Raw genomic sequence first — 9994 nt, 5'->3', positions numbered from 1 at the left:
ATTTTTAGAAACATTTGCAAGTGTGTGTTTGCGCTGTGCGCCAGTGCCCACGGGGCGGCTTGTTTTCCAGCCCCGGGGGTGGGCGAGCTGGCCCTCCCCCAGCCCCCAAGCGGGGCAGCGAGTCCTGGAGCACCCCCGCCCCCTCCAGGGATGGGCAGTTGCCACGCGGAGCCAGAGCTAGGAAGGCCGGAGGGCCAGGTCCAAGCAGATGCAGCCCACCTGGGTCCTCTGCACACGAACACTCGTGTGTGCACATGCAGAGCCCCCGGTGGGCATCCTGACCATGGTCCCACATGATGGTGGCACGAGGGCACCCCCACGGGGGCTCACAGGCCTCGGACCCCGACCTCAGCCCCACAAAGCCCAGCAGGGCCCTGAGGCTGAGGCCTCGCCTATGCGTGTGTGAGTGTGAGCGGGAGGATATGCCTGTGTGTAAGGCACATGTGTGAGTGTGCAAAGTTCATGGAAACAAGCACCCTGGAAAATCCCCATGTGGTTTTCCACATGTCCCTGTGTCTGTGTTTGTGTCAATGTGTGTGTGTGTCTGTGTTTGTCCCTGTGTCTCTGTGTGTGTGTCCCTGTGTGTCTCCGTGTGTGTGTCTGTGTACGTACGTGTCCCTGTGTCTCTGTGTGTGTGTCTGTGCGTGTCCCTGTGTCTGTGTGTGTCTGTGTACATATGTGTCCCTATGTCTCCGTGTGTGTCTTTGTGTGTCTGTGTGCCTGTGTCTGCTTGTGTGTGTCACTCTGTGTGTGTGTGTCTGTGTGTTGCCTTGTGTGTGTGTTTTGTGAGTGTCTGTGTACGTACGTGTCCTTGTGTTTCTGTGTGTGTGTCTGTGCATGTCCCTGTGTCTCTGTGTGTGTCCCTGTGTGCTGTGTGTGTCTGTGTGTATCTGTGTACATATGTGTCCCTATGTCTCTGTGTGTGTCTGTGTGTTGCTTTGTGTGTGTGTGTTTTGTGATTGTTTGTGTACGTATGTGTCCCCGTGTCTCTCTGTGTGTGTGTCTGTGCGTGTACCTGTGTCTCTGCGTGTCTCTGCGTGTCTGTGTGCCTGTCTCTGCTTGTGTGTGTTGCTCTCTATGTGTACCCATGCATGTCTGTGTGCTGCGTGTCTGTGTGCGTGTGCATGTGTGCGGGGCCAGGCTGTGGGCTGCTGGAGCAGGCAGGTCAGCTGGGGCTCCCTGGCTGGCAGGGCTGTGACCCCAGGCCCCACACGCCCGCCCAGGGAGGGCCTGACTCAGCCTTGGCGGGAGCTGCCCATAGGCACAGTGTCGGGGCTGGGGGAGGAGGGCACGCCAGACACAGCACCCACAGCCCTGCACACACTCACACCAACACCTACCCCACACTCGGGCCTCCACGAGTGTGCACATACTCTTCACATGCACATCCATATAAACACCCACACAGCATGCTGAGAACACACTAGACACACACACACACACACGTGCAAGAGCCAGTCCTCCACACCAACCACCACGAAACCAACCTGCTCCATGCTCACACCCACACTCATCTCCACTCTCACTCACCCACTGCCGCGCACACAGCCACACATGCTCAGACCCACAGGACACACCTCTGCACGCCCCATACTCCCGCGTGCTCCGTCACTCACACAGAACTTTCCAGAACCGTCAGCACTCACCGATCCCCGGGCTCACACACTCCCCACACACGTGTGCATGTTCACACTGACAGCAGACTCCCACACGTTCACACACACTCACAGGGCACTCTGACCCCATAGTCACATGCTCACACACTCACTCTCACTCCACTCACACACACTCACCTCACTCATAACCACCCCTCTCACACGCTCACCCTCACCCACCCCTCACCCTCACTCGCCCTTACTCACCTTCACTCACACATTCACACTTATACACTCACCTCATTCACACACTTGCATTCACACACTCACCCTCACCCTCACTCACCCTCACTCACACACACTCACCTCATTCAAACCCACCCCTCTCACACACTCACCCTCACGCACACAAACTCACCCTCACTCGCACCCTCGCATTCACACACTCACTGTCACTCATATACACTCACCCTGACTCTTGCATGTGTGTGTCTAGTGTGTTCTCAGTATTCTTACTCACACATTCACACTTATACACTCACCTTAACTCACACTCACCTCACTCATAACACACTCACACACTCAGCCTCAATCTCTCTCACTCAAACACACTCACCCTCACTCACACACACACTCATACACTCACCCTCACTCACATACCTCATTCACACACTCACACTCACATACTCACCCTCACTCACACACTGGCACACACACTCTCGCACCCAGACCCCTGAGGCTCACCGGGCCTGGTCTCCTACGGGCCCAAGCAACGCACCTGAGCCTCCGGCCTCCCAGGCCCCATGGCCCCCTGCCACGCCCATGTCCTGCCTCAAGTCCCCTGCAAGCCGGGCTCCTGCCCTCTGCTCAGAGGGGTCCAGGGTGCAGGCCCACTGGGCCACCTCAGGGGAGGCTCCAAACACCATCAGTGCAGGAGCAATCGGGCCAGCTGGTGCCGGGTCAGAGCCTGGGGGCTTGTCTGCGGGTGGGGCCTGAGGTCTGGTCCTCAGTCCCCGCGCCCACCCTCCCTTGCCCTGTGCATCATCCCCGTGCCAGCCAGAACAGGTCTCTGGTCCTCGAGGAGAACCCACAGACCCATCGGGGAGCTGAACAGGGCAGAGGGCGTGGGACCCTGGGCTGCTGCAGGCTCCCAGGAGGACCCGGAAGGTGTGTGTGTGTACTCAGTGGTAGGGAAGCTTTGTGGGCCTGGAGGCTGGTGGTCTGGGGGGTCTGGCCATGGCTCATCCCAGCTCAGGAGGGTCCAGACCTCAAGGACACTCGGTTTGCTGCCACTGCACCAGGAGCCCGCCTGCCGCGTCTGCTTGGAGGCTGTGGAGAGTCGGCACAAGTGCAGCTGCTGCCTCTGGCTTTCCAGTTTAGGAAGGATGAGCCCATCCCCAAGGCCCGAGGGGTCTTCTCAGAACATGCGCCCCGCACCTAAGTCCGCCCTCCCATGTGGTGGGGACTCAGTGTCCTCCCGACCCCGGGGCAGTGCAGCTCTCTCCTCCCTGCTCGGCACCTCGCTGAGGCAGCAGCAGCAGGCCATCTCCTCATGTCATTCCCGTTCCAGACATGTCTGCAGCCCCCACGACCTCCTCAGTTAGCACACCCAGAACCCCTTCTCTCCCAGGTCCCTGTGGGCAAGCAGAGGTCTCCCTGTAGTTCCCGCCACCATCCTGGCACCATGCCCGCACAGCCCAGGGCTCCTCATGGCTTCCGTGTCCCTGGGGGTCCAGCCTGCCAGTGAGCTGGTGGCCAGGGAGAGTTGGTGCCACGGGGGGGGATGGGGTGGGGGCTAAATGCCAGGCCTGATGCAGGGCCCACTGCCAACACCCTCCCCCAACACAGGTGCGAGGGGCCGTGGTCTCAGTTTCTGCCCCAGTTACTCATTTTGGTCAAACTTGGCTCTCAAGGGCACATGCAAATGACTGTTTGTTCCACATCGAAAACCTTGTTTCTCACCCCTGATGCTGCTTCCAGAAACAGCTCACCCCACCTCCCCACCTGCTGCCACAGCAAGGCCAGGCCACCCAGGCTGCAGGACCCGGACCTTCCCCTCCCCCAGGGATGGAGACCACCCTGCAACAGTGACTGCTAGACTCAGGGGTTCCGGCCTGTTTCCATCAGGGCAACAGACCCCGGAACAGCCCCCGAGCAGACGGCAGGGCAGGGGTGGAGGTGAAGCAGAAGCCGTGGGTCACCTGGTCTACCCTAGGGACCCTGGGAGGGTGAGGGACCCAGCCCTGGTCTAGCTGATGTACTTCCCAGCCAGGTCCCCACCTCCAGTCCTTGGTCCTGGCAGTCGCCCCTTACATCAGGGCCAGGAGCTGGCCTGAGGTCAGAGGTCACAGACACCCTGGTGCCTGCCTGCCGGCTGCAGTGAACACAGCCCTATACCGGCTCTGCCTAGAACTCCAGCGTCTGTCCCCCATCCCCTCCTCTGGCCACCGGCCTCAGCTCTGTCTCTCCACCATTGGTGTCTGCCTGGCCTCCTCCTGCTCGCCCACCCGCCATCTCGCCTCTCTTCCCCTCTCCTTGGCCTCGTAGGTTTGATCCCTGTGTCTTCTTTCTTTATCCATCCCTTTCCTAAGGCAGGGTCTGCCCATCCTCCTCCTCTATCTCTGTTTCTGCCACTCTGGTTCTATCTCTGTCTCCCTTTGTATCTCTACAATTCTCTGTCTCTGCCCCCCCTGCACATCTGGGTCACTCTGTATCTCTGTATATCTGAAGTCTCTATCTCTTCTGTCTCCGTCTTTCTTTCTATATCTCTCTGCATATTTCTGTCTCTCTCATCTCCCCTCTTCATCTCTCTCTATGTCTCTCTGTCCCTCTGTGTTTCTTTTCTTTTTTTTTTAGAGAGGTTTTTGCTATAGGGCATGTGCACTTGCCAGACAGACAGAGAGAGACAGAGAGACAGAAAGCGAGAAATCACCCCCCAGGGGGGATGGCCACGCTGCAATCCCTTCTCCTTCTTTCTCCTCTCGGGATCTTGGGCACGCACGCACATGCGCCCAGCGTGAGTTTTAAGCCACCGGGTCCGAGATGCGAACCGTGGTCGACTACATGGGAGTCCAGCGACATAGCCATTACGCTAACTGCTGGTCCCCCTCTGTGTTTCTTTATGTCTCTATTTCTCTAATATTTTCTCTGTCTCTTTCCTTCTCCCTCTGACTCCCTGTCTCTGTATTTATGTCTCTCTCTCTCTCCCCTCTGTCCTTTTGTCTCTATCTCTGTCTCTTTACCTCTGTCTCTCACTATCTTTGTCTCTCTGTCTCTGTCTGTGTCCCTCTGTCTCTGTTGCTCTGTATCTTTCTCCCTCTTTCTCTGTTGCCCTTTCTCCCTCTTTTTCTCTCTGTCTGTCTCTGTTTCTCTGCCTGTCTCTATGTCTCTCTGTCTCCTTCTCTGCCTCTGTATCTCTTACTCTCTCTGACTATCTCTCTGTCTCACTCCTTCTCTCTGTCTCTTTCTCTTGGTCTGTCTCACCATATCTCCTGTCTGTCTCTCTCAGTCTTTCTTTGTGTCTCTCACTGTCTCTGTCTTTCTAGCTCTCTATGTCTTATCTCTTTGTCTCTGTAGATCTATTTCTCTGTGTTCTTCCTATCTCTGTTTCTCTCTGTCTCTCTCCTCCTATGTCTCCCTGTCTCGAACCTGTGCTGAGAAGGCAACAGCTGGGCTCACATGACTGGATAGGAGGTGGACACCCATCCTTCCAGAAGGTTCCAAACGACAGGTGGAGAAGCAGTGCAGGGCAGGAGATTGCCTCTTGTGACCTTTCCCTGAGGAGTGCCTGGGGCCGGAAGCCACAGCTCTGGGACACACAGACTACTCCGTGTCAAAGCCCCTGGCCCTAGGGGCAGCTGGGGACCAGACTGGGCAGGAGTTGCCAGTGGCCACTTAGCCACCGGACAAGATTGCCACATGGGGACCTGTGACTTTGTGGGCTCACAGGGAGAACGGGCAGGCTGGGGCTCCCCAACACCCTGGGGTCCAGGACAGGGAAGGACAGGGGGACCCCTGAGGACAAACACTGGCAAACACAAGGTGCACCCGAGTGTGCATGGGCCAGGGGAGGGCCATGGGCAGGTGCAGGCAGGGTCACCGAGAGCACTCCCCCATGATGGGGTGTGGTGTCACTGTCCAGTGGAGCCCGGGAACACACCTGTCTTCCCTGCACGCCCGTGCTGTCCCCACACCCCAGCCCCTCTGGGCTCAGCAGCAGCCATGCTCTCTGGCGGCTCAGGATGGAGTCCTCTGACCCCCACAAACAAGCAGCCAACCAGCTGGGAGCAGGTGCTGGGGGCATCAGCCTCATCCAGGCCTGGGCCAGGGGGCAGGCGGGAGGCCACATCCCAGCCCTCCTCCACCCCACGCAAGTTGGAAATTCTCGGTCTTTGGCCCCCAGCACCTGGCCTCACCTTCCGCTCCAGCTGGACCCAGGCCCCCAGAGCTGCGGCCTAGACCCCAGCCCAGGGCCACCTCCTCCTCCCATGCCCAGCTCGATTGCTCCACACCCCACAGGCCCCAGCAGGCCTGGCTCTGTGCTGACCCATAGTCCCTTGCTCTGTGTCCCCCAATGCCCCAGGTCTCAGGCTGTACCTGCTGGCTGAGCTGTCCTGGCTGTCCCGGCTGTCCAGGCCCTCTTGGGGGCCCACAGTAGCCCAGGGTCCCCAGGGTCCCGCGCCCTCTGCCCTGTTCAGCTCCCCAATGGGTCTGTGGGTTCTCCTCAAGGCCCAGAGACCTGTTCTGGCTGGCACGGGGCTGGCGCACAGGGCAAGGGAGGGTGGGCACGGGGGCTGGGGACCAGACCTCAGGCCCCACCCGTAGACAAGCCCCCAGGCTCTGACCTGGCACCGACTGACCCGATTGCTCCTGATGGTGTTTGGAGCCTCCCCTGAGGTGGCCCAGTGGGCCTGCACCCTGGACCCCTCTGAGCAGAGGGCAGGAGCCCGGCTCGCAGGGGACCTGGGGCAGGACGTGGGCGCAGCAGGGGGCGGTGGGGCCTGGGAAGCTGGAGGCTCAGACATGTTACTTGGGCCCGTAGGAGACCAGGCCCGGTGAGCCTCAGGGCCTCCCCCGGCCAGGGTTTGGGTGTGTGAGTGCGGGCTCAGGGCCTCCCCCGGCCAGGGTTTGGGTGTGCGAGTGAGGGCGAGTGTGCGAGAGAGGGTGGGGATGTGTGTGAGGAGGTTGGCGTGTGGTAGGGAAGTCCTGAGGGCTGTATGAGGGTGCGTGTCCCGCTCTGCCCAGCTGCAGCCTATGTCCCTGTGTGGCCTCCACACCTGGTCTCTGCCTCTGGAGGTCTCTCTACCCCTCTCTGACTTTCCCTGTCTCCCTCTCTTCTGCCATCTCTGCCTGTCCTAGCTGTCTCTCTGTGCCTGTCTCTGGGGTCTGCCGCTCTGTCTCTCTACTTCTATTTCTACCCCTCCATCTTGCTGGACCCTTTGTCTTCCTGTCTCTTATCTTGCTCCCATCTCTGTCTCTCTCAATGTCCCTATCTCTCCCATATCTCTCGTCTCTGTGTCTCCTCATCCCATCTCTTTCTCTTTCCCATCACTGTCTCTCAGTGACTGTCTCTCCTGTTTCTGACCCTCCTCCCCTCTGTCTCTTCCCCTGTCCCCTCCGTCTCTCTCAGTGACTCTCTCTCTCCTGTGTCTCTCATCCTCCTTATCTCCTTCCCTGTCCCTATCTCTGTCTCTGTCAGTGACTGTCTCTCCTGTCCCAGTGTCTTGTCTTCTCTGTCTCACCCATGTCTCTGTCTCTCCCGTGGACCTTCGGTTTCTTGAGTAATGGGGTGTGGGTCCTGCCATGAGCAGGCTACTGTAGGTGGATGGCCGTCCTGGACACAGCTTGGGGGACGGCCTCTCAGAGCCCTGGCTGAGCCCCACAGTTTGGCCTTGCCTCTGGGCCCAGGAGGAGCCGAGGGATGGGGTGAGCAGGTGCAGGGTGTGGTGGTGGTCAGTCCAGACACGCCTGGGCCTGCCGTGCTGGGCACAGCCTGATGGACTGGACATGGGGTCGCTGACCTGGCTGTGTCAGGGCCGAATCTGTCAAGAGCCCTTCAGATCCAAGCCCAGGAACCAGATGACCCTGGGTGACCCCGGGAAGGCCTCAGCAGGCCACGGCTGACCTGAGTGACCTTGGCCTCATCCGGCCACACTGGCCTCTGTGATTGACCTGTGGCTGACCCTGGCTGACCCAGGCTGATGGTGGCACACGTGGATGACCTAAACTGAGCTGGAGGTCACAGCTGAGACTTGGACTGACCCTGGGTGAGCCTGGTGGGTCCTGGCTGACCCTGGGCTGATGGGACTCAGGCTTCATGCAGGCCTTGGGGCCCTTTACTGCCCCAGGGCTCTGGCCCCTTGCCCAGTCTGGGGCTCACCTGGCCAGGTCACGGGCTGGGCAAGGCTCCCAGAATGGGACTCTGGCTGAAACACCTGGGCTGGGCTGCGTTCACACTGAGTGAGCTGCCCCACAGGGTTATTTTGGGGGTTTCGGCAGGTGTCAGGACACGGGAGGCTTCAGAAGAGAAAAACAAGAGAACACAGCACCATGGCTCCCCTCTCTTTCCTGTCCCCCCTCCTGTATTGGAACCCATGACTGGTGACCCTCAAGGACTGAGGGTCCAGCTAATGAAGGCCTGGGGCCTGGAGCCAAGGGCCAGGACTGACCCTCAGCCATGTGCCTGCATATGCCAGGATTCGGAAATCAGGACCAGATCCTAGAGGTCAGGACCAGGGTCAGTGATCAGACTCATGTCACAGTGACCAGGACCCAGGCTCAGTGACCAGGACCAGGGCTCAGTGACCAGGACCAGGGCTCAGTGACCAGGACCAGGGCTCAGTGACCTGGACCAGGGCTTAATAATCAGGACCAGGGCTTAGTGATCAGGACTAGGGCTCAGTGATCTGGACCAGGGCTTAGTGACCAGGACAAGGGCTCAGTGACCAGGACCAGGGCTCAGAGACCAGGACCAGGGCTCAGTGATCTGGACCAGGGCTCAGTGACCAGGACCAGGGCTCAGTGACCAGGACCAGGACTCAGTGACCAGGACCAGGGCTCAGTGACCAGGACCAGGATTCAGTGACCAGGACCCGGGGTCAGAGAGGAGGACCAGGGCTCAGTGACCAGAACCAGGGCTCAGTGACCAGGACCAGGGCTCAGTGACCAGGATCAGGGCTCAGTGACCAGGACCAGGGTTCAGTGTCAGGACCAGGGCTCAGTGACCAAGACCAGGGCTCAGTGACCAGGACCAGGGCTCAGGGATCGGGACCAGGGCTCAGTGAGGAGGACCAGGGCTCAGTGACCAGGACCAGACTCAGTAATAAGGACCAAGACTTAGAGACCAGGACCAGGGCTCAGTGAGGAGGACCAGGGCTCAGTGGCCAGGACCAGGGCTCAGTGATCTGGACCAGGAATCAGAGACCAGGACCAGGGCTCAGTGACCAAGACCATGGCTCAGTGACCAGGACCAGGGCTCAGAGTTCAGGACCAGGGCTCAGAGATCAGGACCAGGGCTCAGAGATCAGGTCCAGGACTCAGTGTCAGGACCAGGGCTCAGTGATTTGGACCAGGGCTCAATGATTTGGACCAGGGCTCAGAGATCAGGACCAGGGCTCAGTGACCAGGATCTGGCTCAGTTTTGGGGCTCAGTGACCAAGACCTGGGCCCAGTTTTCAGCTTCGGGATCAAGACATCTTTGGAGTGGTGTGTTCCTGGCACCCTCTGGGGAAGCTGCACTGCTTCTTTGCCTGCCCCTGTGCAGAGCCAGGCCCTGTCTAGGCACTACAGATGTACATGGGTTGCCCACCGCAGTCCTGCCTTGGGCCAGGAGCAGGCAACTCTTTGACCTGTTCTCTCATCACGACCTGAGGAGATCTGATTTGGGATCAGTTTATTGCATCAGGAAGGCACATGAATCAAGGCTGGGTTGGTGCTTCAGGTTGACTCTGGCACATAGCGCTGGCTTCTCTTAGAGGTTCCTCCACACTTCTTCCCTGCCAAGATAAGAGGGTCTACCCTAGAGGAGCTCCGAGGCTGGGCAGCTCTTGCTGATGCCGTGTTTCAGAGTCTGCAAGCTCATGGGAGACTGGATCAGACCCTGGGGTTCCTGGACACCCTGATGCCAGCCCTGTCCCTGCTCTCAGGCCTGTGAAGGGACCACCTACCTGGGAGGCAGCGCCCCATGTGGTGGGAACAGGTAATGCCCTTCTTGGCTTCTGCACCCCCGGCCCCTTCAGTCCAGTATTCTCCCTCCTGTCCCGTGTCCCCATCTGTGCCTTACTGGCTTGTGCTCAGTACTGGGGGCCCTCCCTGCTGTTGGGCGGGCCCCGGATGCTCGTCACGGTCAGTGCTGTGCTGTAGAACAGGCTCAGCAGGGAAAGGGTGAGGAGGGGGACGGT

The 9994-nt window shown here is 59.4% G+C and overlaps 1 long non-coding RNA gene across 1 annotated transcript; it reads right to left on the bottom strand.

Annotated features, from left to right (window-relative positions):
- Positions 1-9471: 9471 nt before the first annotated feature.
- Positions 9472-9994, bottom strand: LOC114005256 (uncharacterized). Its single transcript, XR_003547133.1, has 2 exons — positions 9761-9994; positions 9472-9589 (listed from the first exon to the last, which is right to left on the bottom strand). It is a non-coding gene; the product is annotated as an uncharacterized LOC114005256 (long non-coding RNA).

This window comes from Tupaia chinensis, unplaced genomic scaffold, assembly GCF_000334495.1.
Source record: "Tupaia chinensis unplaced genomic scaffold, TupChi_1.0 Scaffold143596_1, whole genome shotgun sequence".
NCBI lineage: Eukaryota > Metazoa > Chordata > Mammalia > Scandentia > Tupaiidae > Tupaia > Tupaia belangeri.
Note: the sequence above shows the minus strand (reverse complement) of the source record. Positions and strands in the feature narration are given on the sequence as shown.